The sequence below is a fragment of the Amblyraja radiata genome, chromosome 19, assembly GCF_010909765.2.
Source record: "Amblyraja radiata isolate CabotCenter1 chromosome 19, sAmbRad1.1.pri, whole genome shotgun sequence".
Taxonomy (NCBI): domain Eukaryota; kingdom Metazoa; phylum Chordata; class Chondrichthyes; order Rajiformes; family Rajidae; genus Amblyraja; species Amblyraja radiata.
Genome location: NC_045974.1, coordinates 27,129,299 through 27,155,146, shown reverse-complemented (window position 1 = coordinate 27,155,146; position 25,848 = coordinate 27,129,299). Strand labels below are relative to the sequence as shown.

General features: G+C 43.6%; 1 long non-coding RNA gene across 1 annotated transcript; it reads right to left on the bottom strand.

Annotated features, from left to right (window-relative positions):
* Positions 1–378: 378 nt before the first annotated feature.
* LOC116984221 lies at positions 379–20,228 on the bottom strand. Its single transcript, XR_004414928.1, has 3 exons — positions 20,167–20,228; positions 4,696–4,700; positions 379–389 (listed from the first exon to the last, which is right to left on the bottom strand). It is a non-coding gene; the product is annotated as an uncharacterized LOC116984221 (long non-coding RNA).
* Positions 20,229–25,848: the final 5,620 nt, after the last annotated feature.

Genomic DNA, 25,848 nt, shown 5'->3' with positions numbered 1-25,848 from the left:
CTTTTTATTTTGAAAACTTTGATATGAAATTATAATTCCTCTCATAAATGCCTTAAAAGTTTCCCATAATAAAGAAGGCAAAGTACCTGGTATATCATTTGTATCGAAAAAAAGTTCCATTTGTTGTTTTAAATATTGATAGCCTTGCACGTCATTTAAAATATGTGTATTAAACCTCCAAAAAATATTTTTACCCGGCATTCCCTCAAATTTTACTGAAAATGTCAACGGGGAGTGATCTGAAATACTACTAATGTGGTATGTTGGGTTGTTTGTATATGGCATTAATTTCATATCCACTAAAAAATAATCAATTCTTGAATACGTTTTATGCACCGAAGAGTAAAACGAGTATTCCCTTCCGACTGGATTAGCAGATCTCCATACATCTATTATATTAGTATTTTTTATATATGTATTTAGAAGTTCGCTAGTTTTAGTTTTAAATTACTCTTCTTTTGTTTTGCTGATTTATCTAGATATGAATCTAAAACACAGTTAAAGTCCCCCCCTATTATCACATTTTGGTAATTAAACTCTGATATTATGTCAATAATTTTATCAAAAAAGTGGGGGTTATCAAAACTCGGAGCATAATTATTTATCAAAGTTAGTGGGGTTGCATAAATTTCACCCGAAACTATAATATATCTTCCCTCTTTATCTGATATGGTATTCTTTAATTTAAAAGGAATACCTTTCCTAATAAGAATAGCTGTACCCCTAGATTTAGAAGTAAATGAGGAGTAGTATGTTTGGCCTATCCAATTCGCCTTTAATCTTATTTGTGTTTGTTGTTTCATGTGTGTCTCCTGCAAAAACATTATGTCGCTTTTCAACGATTTTAGTTGGGCAAAAATTTTACCCCTCTTAATTGGTTCGTTGGCACCCCGTATATTCCAACTACAAAATGTAATTCCTCCATTCTTTATTTGTCTATCGTCTTGCATTGTAAATCAGGGTAATATTCCTGAATCATATGGTGCAAACAAATACCTCAGAATTTTAGGACTTGGGTGGTCATCCCGGTTTATTAGATTTATATTGCATCTCCTTCTTGTAAAGTGCCTTAGAAAAAGAAAAAAAGAATGTGATACACAATTACTTTCAAAAAAATTAAACAGATAAAATTCTTGATTGTGCTTTAAAAAAAAAAGGTGCTATTAAGGTGCTTCAAACTGAAAGCAGAGGTGGGTGGGGGGGTGGGGGAGGGGAACGCACAGGGTGATTCCAGGGTTGATAAGTTTAGTTTAGTTTAGAGAAACAATGTGGAAACGGGCCTTTTGGCCCACTGAGCTCGTATCGACTACTGATCACCCATACACTACTTCCACCAGAGGCGCCGAATGATTGGCAGCCCCACCAACAGTCTGTCTGTTTTTTTTGGTCTTTTTTTTATTTTTAGTGTGTGTTAAAAGTCAGTGTAAATGCTCTCCAGTTTGTTTTATGTGGGGTGAGGGGGAGAGGGTCAGGGGGAAACTTTTTTCTGTTTCTTTCCTTGCCGGAGATGCAATTATTTTCCTGGTCGTATCTCCGGCTGATATGTGGCCGACCATCGATGGAGCTGGAGGCCTCCCCAGACTGACTTGGGGCCCCACTGCGGGGCGTGGACTTAACATCGGAGCCGATCCCTTGCCTGGGATCGCTCCAATCGCAGCCGGCGGACTTTACATCGGGAGCTCGCAGTCTCGGGAGAGGCTAGTTGGGAGCTCCAACAACACAGAGGTCGACCAGCCTCGATGCGGGGTCCAATTGCCGGCGCGGGGAGCTGACATCCCCCCGATGCAGAAGCTGATCGCCCTGATGCAGAGGGCCAAAATGTCGCCGACTATGGGAGTCAAGATCATCTTGTCAACGGAGGGCTCGAAGCCCCCGACCGCGGGAGAGCTAAGGGAAAAGATTGAACTTTTTTTTGCCTTCCATCACAGTGAGGAATGTGGAGGAGTCACTGTGGTGGATGTTTATGTTAAAATGTATGTTGTGTGTTTTGTTGCTTTTTATTGTATGGCTGACTTGGCAAATGAAATTCCTCGTATGTTGCAAAGCATACTTGGCTAATAAAGTATTATTGTGATTGTGATCTTGGAGACTAGGGAAAATTTACAATTTACAGAAGCCAATTAACCTACAAACTTGGACATCTTTAAAATGTGGAAGGAAACCGGAGCCACCGGAGGGGACCCACAGGGTCACAGGGAGAGCCTGCAAACTCCGTACAGACAGCACCCATAGTCAGGATCAAACCCAGGTCTCTGGCGCTGTAAGGCAGCAACTCTACCGCTGCACCACTGTGCCGCCCTGTTTGTCCCGTTAAGATAAATTGAGAAGTCATCCAGACAATGGGTTAATGGGAGAAATGCAAGAACATTAAAAACCGAGATGGGAAGCGATAGATACTTGACACGTAGACAAAGGAACATGAAATCAGGTTATTGCTTAAATATTGTTTAGCTTCAGAATTATTCTATTTTGATTTTGACTGCGAGCAACCCAATAATTAAATGCATAGAATTGTGAGAAATAATCAACATGCTTGTTTAGCAGCCCCAGGCTCCAATTTAGCAGAACTACAGGGAAAAACATTAAATGGGAAAATTCAGCTGAGCTAGGACATCATCAATGAACTTATTGAACAGCAGTACCATCTCAAAGGAGAGCATAGCTTTTCTCGTGGTTCATTTATTCCTGGCAAACTAGTACAAGTTAAACTTTTCCATAAAATACTTTTATCAAAAGTAATCTCCAGAAATATGATGAAGCCTAATTAAGCATATAACTTTACACAGTCATGTAGCAGAATAATGTTGCCTATCAAATTGAACCAATGGTATCTGAAGTATACTGCTGCACCATTTGAATCATTTAATACACTGCAGAACCTTTAAATAATAGTCCTATACTTGATTTGCAATCCTTTTGTAAAAATGGCATTGTCATTTGTTCAGCACATAGACGTAATCTCAAAGATTAGCACTGTCCCAGCACACACACAAATACATGCATCCATTTATATATCCATCTATCCGTCTGTCTGTCAGTCTGTCTATCTATCTATCTATCTATCTATCTATCTATCTATCTATCTATCTATCTATCTATCTATCTATCTATCTATCTATCTATCTATCTATCTATCTATCTATCTATCTATCAGATAAGACTTTATTGTCTTCCATCACAGTGGGGAATGGGGAGGAGCTGCTATAGTGGATGTTTATGTCAAATTTTGATGTAGTTATGTGTCTTGTTGCTTTTTTGGTATAAATATATAGCAAACCAAATTCCTCGTATGTTGCAAAACATACTTGGCGAATAAAATACGATTATGATTATCTAACTCTATCCATCCATATGTTTGTCCATCCATCTGTCTATCTGTCTATCATTATCATGAACAAGGCACACCAGTGTCTTGACTTTCTTAGAAGTTTAAAAAGATTCAGCATGTATTCAAACACTTGAGCAAACTTCTGCAGATGTACTGTAGAAAGCTTCCTGATTGGTTGTGTCAGGGCCTGCTCTGGCAAGTCCAACACACGGGAGAGCAAGAAGCTGCAGATAGCGGTGGACTCAGCTCAACTCGTCACAGTCAGAACACTCCCCAGCACTGAAAGCAGCAACATGAAGTGCTGCCTCAAGAAGTTGCCATCTATCACCAAGTATCCACAGCATCTGGGCCAAGCTCCCTTCTTGCTGCTACCATCAGGCAGGAGGTGCAGAAGCCTGAAGTCCCGCATCACCTGGTTCAGCAAGAGCTACTTTCCTACAACCATCAGTTTCCTGACCCAACCTGCACAACCAGGGCCGGTGCTAGGAATTGCGGGGCCCAATTAGAAAACTGATGGCGGGGCCCCTACTCTCAGGGCCGGCCTTAGGGGGTGCGGGGCCCAATTGGGAACAATTTTGGTGAACCCCAGATTCCCAGCCAAGGTGTGTCAGCCCAGTTATTTAGTATATATTATGAAATTGTACACTAGGGTGTGATGGATTCTACACTGTGTGAATCTCTCCCGCTCCCTCCCGTTTGACTGTCAGTAGCTCCGCTGCTTCCAACCTTTACCGTAGCAGCTAATTACCATTAAACTGCATTATGTGATTGGACACAATGCCCTTGGAGACAGCGGCTGATTGGACGGGAGGAGATCTATTTGTGATTGGACGGGAATTTTAAAGCAAGCTGGTTGGTGATTGGATGCAACCCCCTTAGAGACAACGATTGATTGGCCGCCAAACAAAATTGTCAAATCTGTAACAAAAATCGCGGGTCGGTGCGAACTCAGTGGATCTGGTTGTATCTCCAAACTAAACTGGTTGTGTCAACCAGACTATCTGGTTGTATCTCCAAACTAAACAGTATAACATGCAGGTACATTCATTTAAAATTCAGTGATTATTTCACATGATTTCTCACTGTGTAAAGCTCAATATCTGACCAATTTCTGTTTAACACGTTTGGTCTGCCGTGAGCATTTTTCTCTCCCAAAATAGTTCACATCTAGCAAACCGATCAACGAACCAGACAGCAGTTGGACGTAGTCATAGAACCATAGACAATAGGTGCGGGAGTAGACCATTTGGCCCTTCGAGCCTGCACAGCCATTCAATATGATCATGGCTGATCATCCAACTCAGTATCCTGTACCTGCCTTCTCTCCATACCCCCTGATTCCTTTAGCCACAAGGGCCACATCTAACTCCCTCTTAAATATAGCCAACGAATTGGCCTCAACTACATTCTGTGCCAGAGAATTCCAGAGATTCACCACTCTCTGTGTAAAAAATGTTTTTCTCATCTCAGTCCTAAAAGATTTCCCCTTTATCCTTAAACTGTGACCCCTTGTTCTGGACTTCCCCAACATCGGGAACAATCTTCCTGCATCTAGCCTGTCCAACTCCTTAAGAATTTTGTAAGTTTCTATAAGATCCCCCTCAATCTTCTAAATTTTAGCGAGTGCAAGCCGAGTCTATCCAGTCTTTCTTCATATGAAAGTCCTGACATCCCAGGAATCAGTCTGGTGAACCTTCTCTGTACTCCCTCCATGGCAAGAATGTCTTTCCTCAGATTAGGAGACCAAAACTGTACGCAATACTCCTGGTGTGGTCTCACCAAGACCCTGTACAACTGCAGTAGAACCTCCCTGCTCCTATACTCAAATCATTTTGCTATGAATGCTAACATACCATTCGCTTTCTTCACTGCCTGCTGCACCTGCATGCCTACTTTCAATGACTGGTGTACCATGACACCCAGGTCTCGTTGCATCTCCCCTTTGCCTAATCGGCCACCATTCAGATAAAAGTCTACTTTCCTGTTTTTGCCACCAAAGTGGGTAACCTCACATTTATCCACATTATACTGCATCTGCCATGCATTTGCCCACTCACCCAGCCTATACAAGTCACCTTGTAGCCTCCTAGTTTAGAGGGGTTTAAATGGTTTAGAGATGTTTAGAGGGCTTCAGATAGGTTTAGAAGTGTTCAGAAGTGTTGTAGAGGGAAATAGGGGGGGGGGGGGGGGGGGGGGGGGGGTAGACGGGGTTTAGAGGTGTTCAGAGGGTCCCAGAGGGGTTTAGAGACGTTATAAGCCCCCCGTGAGAAATTGTATTTCTCTGAAATTGAAGATAGACATAAAGCTGGAGTAACTCAGCAGGACAGGCAGCGCAGCGACTCTGGAGAGAAGACCCTTCTTCAGACTGAATTGAACTCTCGTCGGTGAGAGTACTTGTGATTGTCTGAAGACGGGTCTCGACCAGAAACGCAACCCTCTCCCCAGAGCCCATGCCCGTCCCGCTGAGCCACCTTCAACTTCAGAGCCAAACAAAAAACACAGAGTGCTGGAGGAACTCAGCGGTCAAGGCGGCTGCCTCACCCGCTGGGTTTCTCCAGCATTTTTGTCTACCGCTAAACGTCAATGATTCCGGGAATGCTGAGGAGACAGGGTGATAGAGAGGGAGTGGGAGAGCTAGAGAGAGACGAGATGGTGAGCGGGAGAGAGAGAAGGAGGGAGAGAGAGAGCAAAGCACAGAGAGACACAACGTGGGTCGGTAGGTGAATGACTAACCTGCCCACCAAGAAGAAGCCCCTTCTCGCGGTCCGGGGCCCTCACTCATGATGGTGAGTTTAAAGAAATTCTCAATGTGTCATCGATCTACATTCCTCAGTAAATGTAATTGTGTTTTAAACAAGTATTTATGACGCCGCGTGAATTTTATACAAAGGAACACGGCGTCATTAATACTCATTCAAAACACAATAACATTTACTGAGGAATGTGGATGGATGCAGATTGATATAACAACTTGTTAACAACTTCATGTTAAGAAGTGCTAACAGTGCTAGTTAACAAATCGTTTGTGTCTGATGGCCGTGCAGCGGTTGTTATACATGGTCGTTTAAAAAAAAATCCGCATGGCGAATTAAAAAATATAATCTTTATTTAACAAAGAGAATTCGTATTTCCGTACGAAATACGGAACATTAGTGCGGGGCCCCCATTAGGCGCGGGGCCCAATTGGGGGCAATCGGTCAAATCGGCTTAAAACCGGCCCTGTGCACAACCTTAATCCTATCTCGGCAATGGGCTGCCTTCTGCACCAACACGGACTTGCTTTCTAATTCTGTTTGCACTAACGTCTTGTTTTCTGGACAATCTTTTTCTTTCCTACTATGTTGTAGAATTCAAATGTAATTTATGTATAATTTATTTAGATTTAGTTTAGTTTAAAGATACAACATGGAAACATGCCTTTCGGCCCACCGAGCCTGTGCCGACCAACTGTACATTTTTTTTTAAACCTTTTTCTATGGTTTGTATGGAAACTTATTATTTATTTTATGTAAAGCACTTTGGTGTCAATGCGAGTTGACTTAAAATGTGCTATATAAATAAAACTTACTTACTTGTTCAAGAAGGAACTGCAGATGCTGGAAGTTCGAAGGTACACAAAAATGCTGGAGAAACTCAGCGGGTGCAGCAGCATCTATGGAGCGAAGGAAATAGGCGACGTTTCGGGCCGAAACCCTTCTTCAGACTGATGGGACTTACATTACTTCTATCCTACACACTCGGGACAATTTACAGAAACCAATTAACCTACAAACCTGCACATCTTTGGAATATGGGAGGAAGCCAAAGCACCCGAAGACAACCCACACAGTCAGTGGAAGAAGTCCAAAGTCCATACAGACAGCACCCATGGTCAGGATCGAACCTGGGTCTCTGACGCTTTGAGACTGCAACTCTACCACAGTGTATGGTGCTGCCCTGAATCTTAGTGCCTGTGATGCTGCTGTAAACAAGATTTTCATTGTACCTTTATCTTGTTGTACTTGTGCATTTGACAATAAAAGCGACTTGATAAACTAGACCATTTTAGTAACTTTCTTCTGCTCTTTTTCTAAGCAATTCGCATTTCCTAAGATGACGAGAGCTGTACGAAATACTCCAATTGTGGCCAAATCAGTGTTTTATAATGATGTGTTGGCATCCTCCACTCCACCTTTAGAAACAATAAGACAGGTGCATGGTTAGAACAGGTTTCGAGGGATATTGGCCAAACACAGACATGTGGGACTAGTGTAGTTGGAACATGTTGGTCTATGTGGGCAAGTTGGACTGAAGGACCTGTTTCCACACTGTATGACTCTTCCATGACTCTAGATGCAAATGAATCTAGCAACTGGAGGAACAAGGGTAAAAGGCACACGAGCTCCCACAAAATCTCCAAACCACACCCCTCACTTCACACACTGGAGTGCCACGAAAAATGTACAAAATCTATGTTGTGTGCTCAAGCATATTGGTACACGCGAAAAAATCCCTCTTAGTCAGAGAGCAATTCCTTCAGAAAAAAATCAATTGGGATTGATAGTCACCAAACCTCTGACCTTTCCTTTCTGCCAAAGTGTTAAAAGAGATCGATTTTCCTCTCAGGATTTTAATGATATGAATACATCAAACTAATTCATCAGAAACTTGACCCTTGCATTGGCAGATTCCTCAAAATAAGTATCCTTTAAAAATCCGTACATGAAAAATGGGACAAATAAAGGAAATCACTCATTAATTTGCAAATACGGGAGGTTTTGTTTTGGGCACATTATGATCGAAAACAAAAAAATTAAAATGCTTAAAATGGGAAATGGAGAAAGGGAAGGATATTTAGAGAAACTCTTCTTTGGGTGAAAGTACAATATGCTGAAGTCAGATCATCAGATGCGATTACAATAGGTTGGCATATGTATTTAGCTCGTTATAGAAGGCAACCTAATCCTTCGTGCACTTTAAAGCCTCATTCAGTTAATTATATTGACAATGCAATGTTAAGATAAATAATAATCAAGACAAAAATAAAGTTTATTTGTCAGTGAAGATTGAACCATGGAGGTTAGCTCTTTACATCCATCAATGTCCTGCTGTGTTAATTAACACCTTTGACTCCATCTTGTTAATGAATGAAATTTGTCTGAATGCCACAGCTTCTCCCATCTCCCATAAGGCAAGAACCATAGAATGGCACAGCGTGGTAACAGGCCCTTTGACCCAATTGCCCACAGCGACCAACTTGTCCCATCTACACTAGTCCCAGCTGTCTGCCTTTGCCCCATATCTCTCCAAACCTGTCCTATCCATGTACCTGTCTAACTGTTTCCAAAACTCTGCAATAGTATGACTTAACTACCTCCACAGGCAGCTTGTGCCATATACCCACAACCCTTTGTGTGAAAAAGTTAGCCCTCAGTTTCTTATTAAATCTTTCCCCCTTCACCTTAAACCTATGTCCTCTGGCTCTCAATGACCCTACTCTGGGTAAGAGACTCTGTGTGTTTTCCCGATCTATTCCTCTCATGATTTTGCACACCTCTATAAGATCACCCCTCATCCTCCTGCGTTCCAAGGAATAAAGTCCCAGCCTGCTCAACTTCTCTCTATAGCTCAGGCCCCAGAGTCCTGGCAACGTCCTTGTAAATCTTCTCTGTACCCTTTCCAGCTTGACAACATCTTTCCAATGACATGCTGCCCAGAACTGAACACAATACTCTAAATGGGGTCTGATTTTCTATCTGTACTGAGATAAGACTGCACTCAACAAGTGTCATGGAACATTCTCAGGAGAGCCAGGAGATCCTTGCTGCAAATTGTTGCTTTTCTATAGGAATATTCCGGGAGACTTAACTGGACAAAATAGATTGCAAGCTGCTCAGACACCTTCCTAAGCGCAGAGAGTTTGGTGGAGGGTGTTTTGTCCAAGCCACCCCCGAGATTTTTCCCTGCAACCACAGGAGATACAGTACCAGTACCTCCTCCCTCGACTTCATCCAGGGATGCCGACAGTTTTTTCAGATGAGGCAGTGATTTACTTGCACCTCCTCCAACCTCAACCTATCCGGTACTCCCAGTGTAGGCTCCTATATGCCGGCGAGATCAAGCTTAGATTTTGTGATAGTTTCGCTATATATTTCTGCTCAGTCCACCTTGGCCTACATGATCTCCCGGTTGCCAAACATTTTAATTCCCCTTCCCATTCCCAAATTGACCTTTCTGTCCTGGGCCTCCTCCTCTGTCAGAGTGAGGCTTCTCGCAAATTGGAGAAATAGCAACTCATATTTCACGGGCAGCTTACAATGCAGTGGTATGAACATTGACTTCTCTAATTTCAAGTAACTTCTTTATTCCTTTACCCCCTCTCACCCCCTCCCCCAGCCTAGTCGTTCTACTGTTCGCATGCTTGTTTCCCTGTTGATAGCACATCTTCCCAAGCCAACAAAGATCCATTATAGACTCTACTCTTCCTGAGTTGATCGTTTGCCGGCCCTGTTTTCTTCTGACCCTCTATCTTTCAGTCCGAAGAAGGGTTCCAACCCGAAACATCACTCATTCCTTTTCTCCAGAGATGCTGCCTGACCCGCTGAGTTAATCCAGCATTTTGTGTCTATGTTTTGTCCAACATTTGGATGCTGCGATACTCATTACTATGGTGTCTCAGTGGTGACACTACTGGCAGCTCTCCGTCACTGCAAGCAATGTTGCACAAGGAACTACAGCCGGAATCCTGCGTAGAACACAAACTGCTGGGGTAACTCAGAGTGTCAAGTAGCATCACTGGAGTCCATGACCCAAGACATCACCTATTCATGCTCCCCAGAGATGCTGCCTGACCTGTTGAGTTACTCCAGCACCTTGTGTTCTTCTGTAAACATTGTTGTTGGCTTGGTTGGGCATTCAGGATGAATTGTGGACCTTGCAGCCCAGGCAATGAAATGCCCATCTGCAAAGAACATACTCCAAGAGAGTCCTCAGAGGTTCCACAACCTCTCTGACATCTCTGATAAATCAAAACATTTGCAAGTTTAGGTTTTCCAATACCCTCTTCACAAAGATATGTCACTTTTTGTGGTACAAACTGTAATCATGCCCTTGCAGTCAGACTGCTCTCTCAGTGGAAATCAAGATCAAGTCGAGAAGATCCTTCCCCCCGCCCCCCGACTCTGAAGAAGGGTCTCGACCCGAAATGTCACATTCCTTCTCTCTAGAGATGCGGCCTGTCCTGATGAGTTACTCCAGCACATTGTGTCTATCTTTGATGTAAACCATCATCTGCAATTCCGTCCTACACACTTCTCAAGTTGCAGATAGCTGACATGCATCATGATTTACTGTTCTCTGAGTTTCAAAGGGTTTACTCAGGCTCTACATTGGCAACAAAAAGATCTCACTTACTCGGTTTAGTTTAGTTTAGTATTTATTATTGCCATGTACAGGTGCCGAGGTACAGTGAAAAGCTCTTGTTGTGTGCTATCCAGTCAAAGAAAAGACTCTACATGAGTACAATCAAGCATTCCACAGTGCACAGATGAAGGTTAAAGATTGCAACATTCAGTGCAAGATTTAAGTCTGGTAAAGTCTGATTAAAGATAGTTCAAAAGTCTCCATTTAGGTTGATGGGAGGTCAGGACCACACTCTAGCTGATGAGAGGACCGTTCAGTTACCTGATAACTTCTGGGAAGAAACTATTCCTGAATCCGGAAGCGTGAGCTTTCAAACTTCTTGTCTGATGGGAGAGGGGAGAAGACTGGGATGAGACTGGTCTTTGATTATGCTGGTGGCGTGAAATGTAGATGGAGTCATGGAAGAGAGGCTGGTTCCTGTGATGGTCTGGACTATGTCCACATCTCTCTGCGATTTCTTGCGGTCTTAACACCCTTAACAGTTTTGCATTGTAAATACATTTATAATGAGTCAAGTGCTGGAAGTTTATACAAGGTGACTTGTTTTGATTCTATAATTCAGTTTAGAGTTTAGAGATACAGCTTGGATACGGGAGTGTCCAGCTGAATGTGGCAAACAGTGCAGCCAATCAGGTGCAGAGACTTCAATGCAGCAATGATTCAATGATATATGTCATATATACACTAGGTACATTGTACTCTTTCTTTTTGCATACAATGCACAAAGTATGCAGAGAGTTGCCATGTACCTGGCGCAGACAAAGTTACAAAAACTGCTCATTAGAGTCCCTATGGTCCCTCTTTGTTCTCGGCGGCCCCCCACTGCCGGGTGCATCCTTGTTCTTGGGGGGTCCCCCCCATCCGGGTCCCTCTTTGTTCTTCGCATCTCCCTTCCCGCCAGGTCCCCTTTGTTCTTGGCCCCTAACCCCCCTCCGTGCCGGTCCCTCTTTATTATTGTCAGCCCCATCGACTCTGTCCTCCTCTCCCATGAGGCTCCATACTCATCAATATAGCCAGCAGCTAACACCAGCTTGAAGGGCTTCAGAGATAGAGGTGCAGCAAGATATGCAAGGCCACCAGAAAAGGTCTCCCCAAATAGCAGACGCTACATTTCCCATCAGTGTGGAGGAGCAAGGCAATGTTTGCGTAGCTATTAAGGGAATAACGGACGCCCTCATGGAGAATTGATTTTGATCAGTATCCTGCGAAATAAGAATTACCAGTACAAACAATATCACCTTCTGCACACTAACACCAACATTGGAACACCAACATTATGTGCCAATTAATCAACTGGTAGTGCACAGATGATGCATGGTTTTCCTTGACATCCTGTGTAGGAAGGAACTGCACATGCAGAGAAGAAGGTTAGTTAAAACAAATATAGGTCCCTTGCAGTCAGAAACATATGAATTGATCATGGGGAACAAGGACATGGCAGACCAATTGAATAACTACTTTGGTTCTGTCTTCACTAAGGAAGATATAAATAATCTGCCGGGAATAGCAGGGGACCGGGGGTCAAATGAGATGGAGGAATTGAGTGAAATCCAGGTTAGTCGGGAAATGGTGTTAGGTAAATTGAATGGATTAAAGACCGATAAATCCCCAGGGCCAGATAGGCTGCATCCTAGAGTGCTTAAGGAAGTAGCCCCAGAAATAGTGGATGCATTAGTGATAATTTTTGAAAACTCTTGATTCTGGAGTAGTTCCTGAGGATTGGAGGGTAGCTAATGTAACCACACTTTAAAAAAAAGGGAGGGAGCGAGAAAACGGGGAATTGCAGACCAGTTAGTCTAACATCGGTAGTGGGGAAAATGCTGGAGTCAGTTATTAAAGATGGGATAGCAGCACATTTGGAAAGTGGTGAAATCATTGGACAAAGTCAACAAGGATTTATGAAAGGTAAATCATGTCTGACGAATCTTATAGAATTTTTCGAGGATGTAACTGGTAAAGTGGATAAGGGAGAACCAGTGGATGTGATATATCTGGACTTTCAGAAGGCTCGCGACAAGGTACCACATAAGAGATTAGTATGCAAACTTAAAGCACACAGTATTGGGGGTTCAGTATTGATGTGAATAGAGAACTGGCTGGCAGACAGGTAGCAAAGAGTAGGAGTAAATGGATCCTTTTCAGAATGGCAGGCAGTGACTACTGGGGTACCGCAAGTGCTGGGACCCCAGCTATTTACAATATATATTAATGATTTGGACGAGGGAATTGAATGCAACATCTCCAAGTTTGTGGATGACACGAAGCTGGGGGGCAGTGTTAGCTGTGAGGAGGATGCTAGGAGGCTGCAAGGTGACTTGGATAGGTTGGGTGAATGGGAAAATGCATGGCAGATGCAGTATAATGTGGATAAATGTGAGGTTATCCACTTTGGTGGCAAGAACAGGGAAGTAGACTATTATCTGAATGGCGGCCAATTAGGAAAAGGGGAGAAGCAACGAGACCTGGGGGAAGACTTTTAGGTCCGAGATGAGAAAAATATTTTTCACACAGAGAATGGTGAATCTGTGGAATTCTCTGCCACAGAAAGTAGTTGAGGCCAGTTCATTGGCTATATTTAAGAGGGAGTTAGATGTGGCCCTTGTGGCTAAAGGGATCAGGGGGTATGGAGAGAAGGCAGGCACAGGATACTGAGTTGGATGATCAGCCATGATCATATTGATTGGCGGTGCAGGCTCGAAGGGCCAGATGGCCTACTCCTACTCCTGCACCTATTTTCTATGTTTCTATGTTTCTATGTTGGGTTACACTGAAGATAGACACAGAGTGCTGGGGTAACTCAGCAGGTCAGGCAACATCTCTGGAGAAAAAGGATAGGTGACGATTCGGGTTGGAATCCTTCTTCAGACTGAAGGAATGGGCGATGTTTTGGGTTGAGACCCTTCTTCAGACCCTTCAGTCTGAAGAAGGGCCTCGACCCAAATGTTGCCTGTTCCTTCTCTTCAAAGATGCTGCCTGACCTCCTGAGTTACTCCAGCATGTTGTGGCTATTTTCAGTGTAAACCAGCATTTACATTTCCTTTCTACACATCATGACCATGTTTAGGCGGCTTCTGCATTTTGCAACTTATTCCTAAGGCTGGCATTAGGAAGGCACGGGGTGGCACAATGGTGCAGCGGTATAGTTGCTGCCTTACAGTGACAGAGACCTGGGTTTAATCCTAAGCTCCGTGCTGCCTGTGCGGAGTTGACATGTTCTCCAAGTGACAATTTGGGTTTCCCTGCATTGTTCCATTTCCACTCTCATTTCTTCCCACTTCCACATTCTGAGACCATTCTCGTTGCTAGGTTAATTGGCTGTTGAAAATTACTCATGGTGGATGGTGGGAAAGATTTTAGCTTTAGGTTTTAGTTTAGAGATACAACATGAAACAGGCTCTTCGGCCCACCGAGTCCACGCTGACCAGCGATCCCCATACACTAGTTCCATCCTATAGACTAGGGACAATTTTACTGTAGCAAATTTAACTACAAACCTGTATGATTTTGAAATGTGAGAGGAAATTGGAGCACCCAGAGAAAACCCACGTGATTACAGGGATAATGTACAAACTCCGCACAGACAGCACCCATGGTCAGGATCGAACCTAGGTCTCTGCCGCTGTAAGGGAGCACCTCTACCGCTGCGCCACTCGGTTGCCCACTGAGTTAATGTTACGTGAGGCAGACCAGGTTCAAGGGATAGAAATGGGGGAATGAATTACACTGAGGGTTGGCATTGACTTGATGGGCCAATCCATGTTCTCCAGAGAGTTGTCTGACTTGCTGAGTTACTCTGGCAGTATGTGTCTTCTTTTGTAAACCAGCACTTGCAGTTCCTCATATGTCTCAATAAATTAATGTTTGGTTAAATTTATAATTGTGTATATTTATTCCTCTAACTAATGAATTGCCTAGTTTTGTATATGTACATGGTTATCAGAAGCCATAATTTAATGTCTGTTTTGATGGGGTTATTATTTTTTAAAGGGAAAAGTAAATACTATATCTGAGTGTGAGTGATCTTTAAGAATTGAATGAATTCTGTGGTAAATTGTTGTTCTTGACACCAGTGTTTGGTTTGCGAATGGCTGCCTTTAGCAAAAAGGGCAGCACAGTGGTGCAGCTGGTAGAGCTGCTGCCTCACAGTGCCAGAGACAAGGGTTCAAACCTATCAACATAGATAAGAATTTCAAGTTGGGTTGAATGGCCTGTTTCCACGCTGTATGACTTCATCACTCTGTGAAAGAACTCTGCCATAAATAATCTATCTATATTATTAAATCTCTGTTCTTGACCGCTTTTGGCCTTCTGTGCTGCGATATCCGAGAGAACGTCATTTTTGGCCACCTCGCTCAGAGCCCCCCTCCGCCACATGTGTGTTGAGGATTTTTCCCGTCTATGAAAAATGACAGAGATATTAATGTTTTTACAAAATTCCCCATTCTCTCTGCTGCCCCTGCTGGAGGGAGGGGGAGGGACTATAAAACCAGGAAGTGGTGTGCCTCAATCAGTCTCTGCAAGTGGTGTGCCTCAATCAGTCTCTGCAAGTGGTGTGCCTCAATCAGAGCTCTGAATAACACTGAACAAATGTCTCCACAGCTGTGAGTACCCATAATGTGGTTTGAAAATGAAAATATGGTTAGTTTGAGGGAAAAAAGCTCTGCCTGCAAATGGTTGTTTGGGTTGAATTAAAAAGGCACCCTCTCTCTCTCTCCCCTCCTCTCTCTCCCCACCTTTCTCTCTCCCTATCCCTCTCTTTCTCTCTCTCTCTCCCCTCCTCTCCCTCTCTCCCCCTCTCCCCATCACCCCCCTCTCCTCTCCCCCTCTCCTCTCTCCCCCCTCCTCCCTCCTCTCCTCTCTCCCCTCCTCTCTCTCTCTCCCCCTTTCCCCATCACCCCCCTCTCCTCTCCCCCCCTCCTCTCTCCCCCTCTCCTCCCTCCTCTCCTCCCTCATCTCCTCTCTCCCCCCTCCTCTCTCCCCTCTCTCTCCTCTTCCCCCCCTCCCTCTCCTCTCTCCCCCCTCTCCCTCCCCCTCTCCCCCCTCTCTCCCCCCTCTCCCTCCCCCTCTCCCCCCTCTCTTCCCCCCCGCTCCTCTCCCCCCCTCTCCTCTCCACCCCTTCCCTCTCCTCCCCCCCTCTCCTCCCCCCCTTTCCTCTCCTCTCCCCCCTCTCCTCTCCTCTCCCCCCTCCCCCCCCCTCTCTCTCTCTCTCTCCTCTCTCTCTCTCTCTCTCTGTCTCTCTGTCTCTCTGTCTCTCTGTCTCTCTGTCTCTCTGTCTCTCTGTCTCTCTGTCTCTCTGTCTCTCTGTCTCTCTGTCTCTCTGTCTCTCTCTCTCTCCCTCTCTCTCTCTCTCTCTCTCTCTCTCTCTCTCTCTCTCTCCCTCCCCTCTTTTTCTCCCTCTCCTCCCCTCCAACCCCTCCCCCACCGTCCCTCCCCTAAACCCCCTCCCCTCCCCTCCACACCCCTTACCCTCATCCCTCCACCCTCCCCCCTCCCTCCCCCTCCCTGCTCCCCAACTCTCCCCCTCACCCCCCTCTCAGCACCCCCTCTCTCTCCCCCTCACTCTCACCCTCTCTCTCTCCTCCCCTCCTCCCCCACCTTTCCCCCCTCACCCACTCTCCCTCTTCTCCTCCTCTCCACCCCCCATCCCTCTTGCCCCTCTCTGTGTCTCTGTCTCTCTCTCTGTCTCTGCCCCTTCTCTCTCTGCCCTCACTCTCTAACCACGACCCCCCCTCCCTCTCTAGATGTGACTGCAAGTTGGGGGCTATGCGTCAGTAGATAGGGTGGTTATGGGGTAAAAGGAGCAAATTAATAATAATATAATATCAAGGGGGTAATTAGCATGAGTGCGGGGGGGGGGGGGGGGGGATAGTTAGTGTGTGTGACGCTGCATGCCGCCTCCCCCCCCACAACCGCACATTGGGGGAACAGACCCAACGGGTCTGCACTTGGTCTAGTAATGTTATGAAAAGGATCTGTTGATGCTGGTTTATACCAAAGAAAGACACAAAATGCTGTAGTAACTCAGTGAAGTCAGGCAACATCTCTGGAGAATGGGTGGCACAGTGCAACAGTGGTAGAGTTGCTGCCTCACAGCGCCCTAGTCCCAGGTTTGATCCTAACCTCAGGTGCTGTCTATGTGGAGTTTGCATGTTCTTTTTGTGACCACGTGGGTTTCCTCTGGGTGCTCTGGTTTCTCCCACATCCCAAAGATGTGCAAGTTTGTAGGTTAATTGTTCTCTGTAAAGTGCCCCAAGTGCATAGAGAACTAATGAGAAAGTGGGAAAACATAGAACTAGTGTGAATGGGTGATCAATGGTTAGCATGGAAGCAGTGGGCCGAAGGGCCTGCAACATTAAATTAAAACCAAACTACCTGTTTCATCTGAGGTGGAACAACACTAAAACAAACCACAGACATCACAAATCTTCTAATCATTGCCAATATCTGATATATAAAATGGATTGGAGTCAGAATTAAGAGACCTTTTGTAATTGTTGGATGAGCAAGCTTGTTTTCAAATGTTATCCATCTGTTCAACATTGCATGTTTACACAGCCTGACAGAGCTATTTGGTGACTTTAAATGTTTGGCATTGTGATTTTGTGATTGGATTGTAAGCACACCCACATTTGGAAGACAGCTCAAGACAGACTGCAGCTTTGAATTAAAATTATTTGCATGATTTCCTTCCATGATACAGAGACACTGAAGCGTCTGCAAAATTCTCAATAAACAACTTCAATTTTGCTTCAAGAGGTCGTACCCTGGCCTCTCCCTCGTCTCCCCTCTCGCATCAGTAAAAGATTTAGAAGTGTGAAAACACACATCTCCAGATTTAGAGAGTTTCTTCCCAGCTGTTATCAGGCAACTAAACCATCCTACCAACAACAAGAGACCAGTCCTGAGGTACTATCTACCTCATTGAAGACCCTTGAACTATGTTTGATCATACTTTACTGGACTTTATCTTGGACTAAATGTAATTCCCTTTATCATGAATCTGCCCACTGTGAATGACTTGATAGTAATCATGTATTGTCTTTCTGCTGACTGGTTAGCGCACAACAACAGCTTTTCATTGTACCTTGGTATACGTGACAATAAAATAATAAACTAAACAAACTAATAATTCTAGGTTTTATTTCATTTTCATTTGTTGAAAAAGTGGTCTTCTCAGTATTGTTTCTTCTCTGCCCTGGGCAGAGTCAACTCAGTATTACAAAAACCCGACATTTGTAGAATGTCTTGTACAGCTGATTTGGAAATCCCAAACCATTTTATAACTAATGACACAAACTGCACTGGACTGTAATGGTAGTAGGTGGGTTAACCTGCACACAGTAAACGTCAACCAGAAGTCTGCAAGACAGCCTGAAAATGGTATGCAGTGCTATTTAACAGCAGAGCTTTTATTTTGAACTTTGTTGCACTTAACTTTGCATGGCTGAACATATATAAATGAAATATATATAGAAAATTGGTGCAGGAATAGGTCATTCGGCCCTTCGAGCCAGCACCGCCATTCAACATGAAAAGTTTTTCCTCATCTCAGTCCTAAATGGCCAGCCTTTTATTCTTACACTAATTCAATAGGACAATCCAATACACAATGTGTGTGTATATATATGATCTATATATATGTGTATTTGTGAGTGTGTATATATACACACATTGAATTTTTTTTTCTCTCGTTTATTATATAGTTTTCAGTGTACTACGTTTACATATTCTCTTGTGCTGCTGTAAGTAAGAATTTCATTGTTCTATCTGCGACATATGATAATAAAACACTCTTGACTCTTGATACTTATATAAGAATATAAATGGAAACAGGTATAGGCCAAAGATTGACACAAAATGTTTGAGTAACTGCGACTCAGCAGTATCTCTAGAGAAAAAAAAAAATGATGTTTCGGGTCGAGACGCTTTTTCCGTTAAAATAAGTCTTCCTAACCTTCTGACACAAATATGAATTCTAAGAACCATCAGGCTTCAAACCATTCGACAGCCTGTTCATTAATGGTTTGGGAGTAATCAGCTGGTAAAGCATTTTTGTCGAACGTAGGGTCACAAATTAGCTTCAGGTTGGTCAGGAAGTTGCCACTACCTCATAAGAGTGAGAGCAGCAAAGGAGGGTGGCAAAAGCAGATCTCAGTTTATTTCAAGCCCCAAGGTTGTATTTAAGTAGCATCTTCTACATACACATTGCATGTAGCATCTTTCATAACTTCAGAGTTTGAGTATATAAAATTATGAGAGGCATAGATAAGGTTGACAGTCATAACCTGTTTCCCAGGGGGAAATGTCCAACACTAGAGAGCATAGCTGTAAAATGAGAGGTTTGTGCATTCTCCCTGTGACCATGTGGGTTTTCTCTAGTTGCTCCAGTTTCCTCCCACACTCCAGAGAAGTACAAATTTGTAGGTCGATTGGCTTTGGTAAAATTGTAAATTGTCCCTCGTGTGTCGGATAGTGCTAGTGATCAATGCATGGACTCGGTGGGACGAAAGGCCTGTTTTCACGCTATTTATCTAAAAAAAATATTTGTGCTTGCATCTCCCCCTGTCAGCAGGACTGGTGAAGCCCCTTTCATGGTGTTTATATGTTTAGCTGGTGGCAACACAAATGATACGAGGAATATGGCAGAGTGCTGCTCTGCTAATGTCTCATTCATAAACACACACCTTACCCCATCCTTCCAAAACAAACAAGTAATCTTTCACTGAAACAAAGTCGGTGAAAGTCTTAAGGCAATTTAGAAGGCTTGATGCACAGTATCCAACAATTTGGAACATCCTCAATGGAATGGTGAATGACTTGGTCACTATATAAGGGCAGTAATACAATGAATGAGTTTCATGACATCCTGGCACATTCTGAAAATAGGACCAGGCACAATGCCTCGTTCTTCTCATGCCCTTGTCTTTCCTAACATTTTCACCTATTAAAAATTGTTCCATCACTGATCTTCCTAATTATATTTTCTACCATTTAGTGATGAGATATTGTGATTGGAATACTTTTAAAATAAACCCCATTTATTTGAAATGGTCCTGCCAGCTGGCATGGTACACTATCACTTAAAGCTAGGCAACTTAAACTTTAATCTGCTGTTCCAGGTGTGAATTCCTGTATATTGGCGAGACCAAGCGCAGGCTTGTCGATCGTTTCGCTGAAACACCTCCGATCAGTCTGCTTGAACCTACCTGATCTCCCTGTTGCTAAACACTTTAACTCCCCCTCCCATTCCCACACTGATCATTCTATCCTGGGTGTCCCCCATTGTCAGAGTGAGGCCCAGCACAAATTGGAGGAACAGCACCTCATATTTCACTTGGGCAGCTTACAACCCAATGGTATGAACATTGACTTCTCTAACTTCAAGTAATCCTTGCTTTCCCTCTATCTCCACCCCTCCTCCTTCACAGTTCTCCGACCAGTCTTAAAGGCCTGTCCCACTTAAGCTATTTTTTTGACGACTTGCTGGCACCTGTCTTAGTCGCAGCGTCGACCAGAAAAAGGTACGACTCTTTGGGTGACTACTCGCCACCAAACAGGCGTCACCATACTTGCCTTCAAACTCTTCCATAGCCCTAAGTTACGCTCTGTACATAGTTTCGTTTTTTTGTCACATGTACCGATTATAATAGAGCCATGGTTTTGGCTGAGCAACCTCCTGACTTGATGGGTACCGATTTTTGAATCGGTGAGGACATTTTGGGGAGATTTGCCTTCTTGAGACAATTGAGTACAGGCACAGATCTCTCGGCTTCTGATGGCTGATGTCTAATGTTGGGAACTGAGGCTGGGATGGTGGGGAATAGGGTTACCAGGACCCAAGATGAACTAAAGAAGAAATCAGCAACAACAGGCCAGGTGGGCTGAGGAAAGGTTGATGGAGTTTCTTATACGGAGAAATATGAGGTGTTACATTTTGGCAAGTTTAACATGGGCAGGATCTACACAGTGAATGGTAGGGCTCTGGGGAGTGTTGTAGAGCAGAGGGATCTAGGAGTGCAGGTGCATCGTTCCTTGAAGGTGAAATCCCAGGTAGTTAGGGTGTTCAAAAAGGTATTTGACACATTGGCCATCAGTCAGAGTATTGAGTATTGAAGTTGGGAAGTCATGTTGCAGTTGTATAAGATAATAGACAATAGACAATAGGTGCAGGAGTAGGCCATTCGGCCCTTCAAGCCAGCACTGCCATTCAATGTGATCATGGCTGATCATTCACAATCAGTACCCCATTCCTGCATTCTCCCCATATCCCCTGACTGCCATCTTCAAGAGCCCTATCTAGCTCTCACTTGAAAGTATCCAGAGAACTGGCCTCCATCACCCTCTGAGGCAGAGAATTCTACAGACTCACAACTCTCTGTGTGAAAAAGTGTTTCCTCATCTCTGTTCTAAATGGCTTACCCCTTCTTCTTAAACTGTGGCCCCCAGTTCTGAACTCTTCCAACATCGGGAACATGTTTTCTGCCTGTCACGTGTCCAAACCCTTAATAATCTTATATGTTTCAATAAGATCTCATCCTTCTAAACTCCAGAGCAAGAATGTCCTTCCTCAAATTTGGAGACCAAAACTCCACACAATACTCCAGGTGTGGTCTCACTAGGGCCCTGTACAACTGCAGAAGGACCTCTTTGCTCCTATACTCAACTCCTCATGTTATGAAGGCCAACATGTCATTCGCTTTCTTCACTGCCTGCTGTACCTGCATGCTTACTTTCATTGACTGATGAACAAGGACCCCAGATCCCATTGTTCTTCCCCTTTTCCCAACTTGACACCATTTAGATAATAATCTACCTTTCTGTTTTTGCTACCAAAGTGGATAACCTCACATTTATCCACATCAAACTGCATCTGCCGTGCATCTGTCCACTCACCCAACCTGTCCAAGTCACCCTGCATTCGCATAGTATCCTCCTCATAATTCACGCTGCCACCCAGCTTTGTGTCATCTACAAATTTGCTAAGACATTGGTGAGGCCGCATTTAATGTATTGTGTTCAGTTCTGGGCACCAGGTTGAGGGTCTGAGCTATAGGCTGAGGTTTAGTAGGCTGGGACTCTATTCCTTGGAGTGCAGAAGGATGAGGGGTGATCATATTGAGATGTATAAAAACATAAGAGGAATAGATCGGGAAGATGCACAGTCTCACCCAGAATAGGCGAATCGAAGGCCAGAGGACATAGGTTTAAGGTGAAGGAGAAAAGACTTAATATGTAACTGAGGGGTAACTTTTTCACACAAAGGGTGGTGGGTGCATGGAATAAGCTGCCAGAGGAGGTAATAGAAGCAGGGACTATCCCAACATTAAAGAAACAGTTGGACAGGTACATGGATAGGACAGGTTTAGAGGGATATGGACCAAGTGTGGGTAGGTGGGACTAGTGTAGCTGGGACATGTTGGGTAATGTGGGCAAGTTGTGCCGAAGGACCCGTTTCCACACTGTATCACTCCATGACTCAATGACTCTATCACTGAAGGTAGAGTGAAGGATAACTCTAAAAAACACCACAAAGATTGGGTAAGGCAATCAAGGCTTAATTTAAGAGCATCAGTCTGTTTGATGAATTAACAATGAATTATATGACCTTTTATACAGGTTTCTCCTTTTGTTGATTTTTACACTATTAACCCAAATAGATTTCACACGGCTAATTCAACATTTCTTCTCACTCGGAATGCTTTAGCAACAGCTAGAAGATCACGCACCTCTGACAGGCACAGAGCAATGCACACAGCCCAAGCCACCCCTCATGGCAACTAAACAGATGTCCCATTACCTTTTGACCACATTGTATTATTTGACAGTAGATAACTGATTGGGATGGAATCTCCACGGCCAGACTTACTTTCAGGTAAGATTGGCTCCTTAAAATTCATTAATCCATTAACTAGTTTAAAATAGCCTTGGATCCTGTAATCGAGATCAGCACTATTATTTGACCATACTTTCCCAAGAGGAAATCGCGTGTGATGTCCATCGCCCATTCTACACTAAAGATAGACACAAAATGCTGAAGTAACTCAGTGGGACATGCAGCATCTCTGGAGAGAAGGAATGGGTGATGTTTCGGGTCGAAGGCCCAGTGTGTAGGACAGTGCTAGTGTACGGGGTGATCGCTGGTCGGCACGGACTCGGTGGTCCGAAGGGCCTGTTTCCAAGCTGTATTTCTAAAGTCCAAAGTCTCAAATCTAAAAGAATGAGAAGAAATGCCATGCCATAAACACACCCATTTAAGTGAATTATCGGGTTTAGATGAAGCTTTCCTAACATTTTGTGCAAGGGGTCTTTAACCCAGACTGTCACTTTCATTTGCAATAGCTCAAGGATTGATCTCACCACCTGAATATATCTCCTGAGATCACTGTTTGATTATTTGGTTGTTTTGAACTGTCTTGGAAGCATAATCGATATGTGAATGCAAAAAAAAAAAAGATATTTAGAATGATTACAAAAAGCAGTAATCTAATTGAAAGAGTTCAGATAATGTCAGACTCTGGGAGTGTGAAGAAAGATATTGCATTACAGACTTGAAATCACTCCCCTGTGTTAGTTTCAAATGATACATGGTTTCAATTTGATATCAGGTGCTTATTCTCTTTTTGGGCAAGCTTTGTTGTCAATGCAATTGCTGTCTTTCAGTATCGTGCATGCCCTTGATATGTGATAGTGTTCTCATAAGAGGATTAATGATTGAGACTTGTTTGCTTGTGGCCAATGTGTAACCTCCTGGGATGAAAGATGATATTGTAAATTGATAATAAAATGACTAAGCAAAACGAAACAAATCGAGGCTAAAAAAATACAATTAGGCAGATGGTCGTAGTATTAATAAATAATCCGTTAAAATAATAAGAGCAGAATGCCTATATTTGCAAATGTCCATCCCAAAGCACATTGGAATCATCACTGGAAGGACATCCCAAAGCACTATGTAGTCTGCAGCTTAGCTTTAGTTCAGAGATACAGCAAGGAGACTGGCCCTTCGGCCCACCAAGTCCATTCTGTCCATCGATCACTGTACAGACTAAGGCCAATTTACAGAAGCTAATTAACCTACAAACCTTTTTGTCTTTGGGAATGTGGGAGGAAACCAGCGCACCCAGAGGAAACCCATGTGGTCACAGAGAACGTACAAACTCCATACAGACAGTACCCGTAGTCAGGATCGAACCCGGGTCTCTGGTGCTGTAAGGCAGCAGCTCTACCGCAGTACCATTGTGCTGCCCCAAAGCTGTATAATATAGTAAAGCTTGTAGACATTTTCTGCACATATAGCACCCACTGATAGTAATGGGGTGAGTGATGTTGTTTGAGGAAGAAATATTAACTCGAACACCAGGGATCATTCTTCTCCTGAATAAAGATATAAGGACCTGCTCTGAATTCCCATACATTCTACCACATATAGAGTCATGGAGTCATGAAGCATGGAAGCAGGCCCTTTGGCCCAACTTGTCCATGATGACCAAGATGCCCCATCTAAACTAGTCCCATTTACCCATATTTAGCCCATATCCCTCTAAAATGTCCTATCCATGTAGGTGTGCAAGTGACTTTTAAATGCTGTTATATTATCTGCCTCAACATCCATCCTGACATCTCATTCCATCTTAACTAAGCTAAAAGTAAAATGGATGGGTGATGTTTTGGGTCAAGACCCTTCTTTGGCTTGCACAATCTCCTGGTTGCCAAACACTTTATCAACCCTTCCTATTCCCGTGCTGACCTTTCTGTCCTAGGCCTCCTCCATTGTCAGAGTGAGGCCAAATGCAAATTGGAGGACCAGCATCCCATATTTTGCTTCGGCGGCTTACAACCCAGCTATTTGAATATTGAGTAACTTTAAGTAACCCTTGCATCCCCTCTCTCTCCGTCCTTCCCCACCCAAGTCATTGTACTAATTTCACTGTTGTCTTGCTGAATTTCATTGTTTGTATCATTCTTTATCACCTTCCCCACAGCTTCACCTTTCCTTGATCATCGTTGCTTCTGGCACATCTTTAATCCATTTGTTCAATATCTATATTACTAAAAGTCTGATTTTGACCACTTCCTGTTGTTCTGTATATTGATTTTAGAAAAAACGCTGCCACTTACGGCTGTGATGTTTGGCCATCTTACTCAGAGTCCCCCTCCGCTGTGCAGGACAAGAGGATTTTAGTGTTTAAAAAATGTTGAGATTCTCTCCCCTGAAGGCCACGCCCCTTCCGGAGGGACTATAAAACCCGGAAGTGTTGAGTGCCTCAGTCTCTGCCAGATGGGGGAGCGAGAGGGTCACGTCTTTCAGTCTAAGTTGTGAATAACACTGAACACATGTCTACTAAACTGTGAGTGGTTTTACTGACCTGTCAGTGCCCTTAATGTGGTTTGAAAATATAGTTTGGAAATGCTAAAGCTGTGTTGCCTTTGGTTTGGAAATGCTAAAGCTGTGTTGCCTTTGGTTTGGAAATGCTAAAGTTGTGTTGCCTAATTAAAGTTGCCTTCCCTAATTAAAGTTGCCTTGCCTAATTAAAGTTGCCTTGCCTAATTAAAGTTGCCTTGCCTAATTAAAGTTGCCTTGCCTAATTAAAGTTGCCTTGCCAAATTAAAGTTGCCTTGCCTAATTAAAGTTGCCTTGCCTTCTATATAATTAAAAGTCTAATCTTGTCCACTTCCTGTTTGCGCTTTATATTGATTTTACGTATGGCTGTGATTTTTGGCCACCTTACTCAGAGTCCCCCTCCACTCATCAGGTGCCGAGGATTTTTCCCATCAATGAAAAATAAAAGAGTTATTAGTCTGTACCCCTTCTAGTTTGTTGATATGACCAGTTTTGTATGGGTCCCAGGTGCATGAAGCATATTCCAGTAAGGGTCTAACCAATGTTGTATATGCTGTGGTTTTCACTTCCTTTGGGCAGAACCAGATGTTTCATCTAAGGAATCCTAGTGTCCGGTTGGCTTTAGTGACCGTGTTGTATACGTGTTCCCACCATGAAAGCTTGTTATCAAGATGAACTCCAAGGTATGGTTGTGAACTTGTACGATTAAGTATTTGTCCACAAGACGTAGTCTCGAGTAGGTGGTTTCTTCTTGTTTGAAATTACCATAATTGAGCAT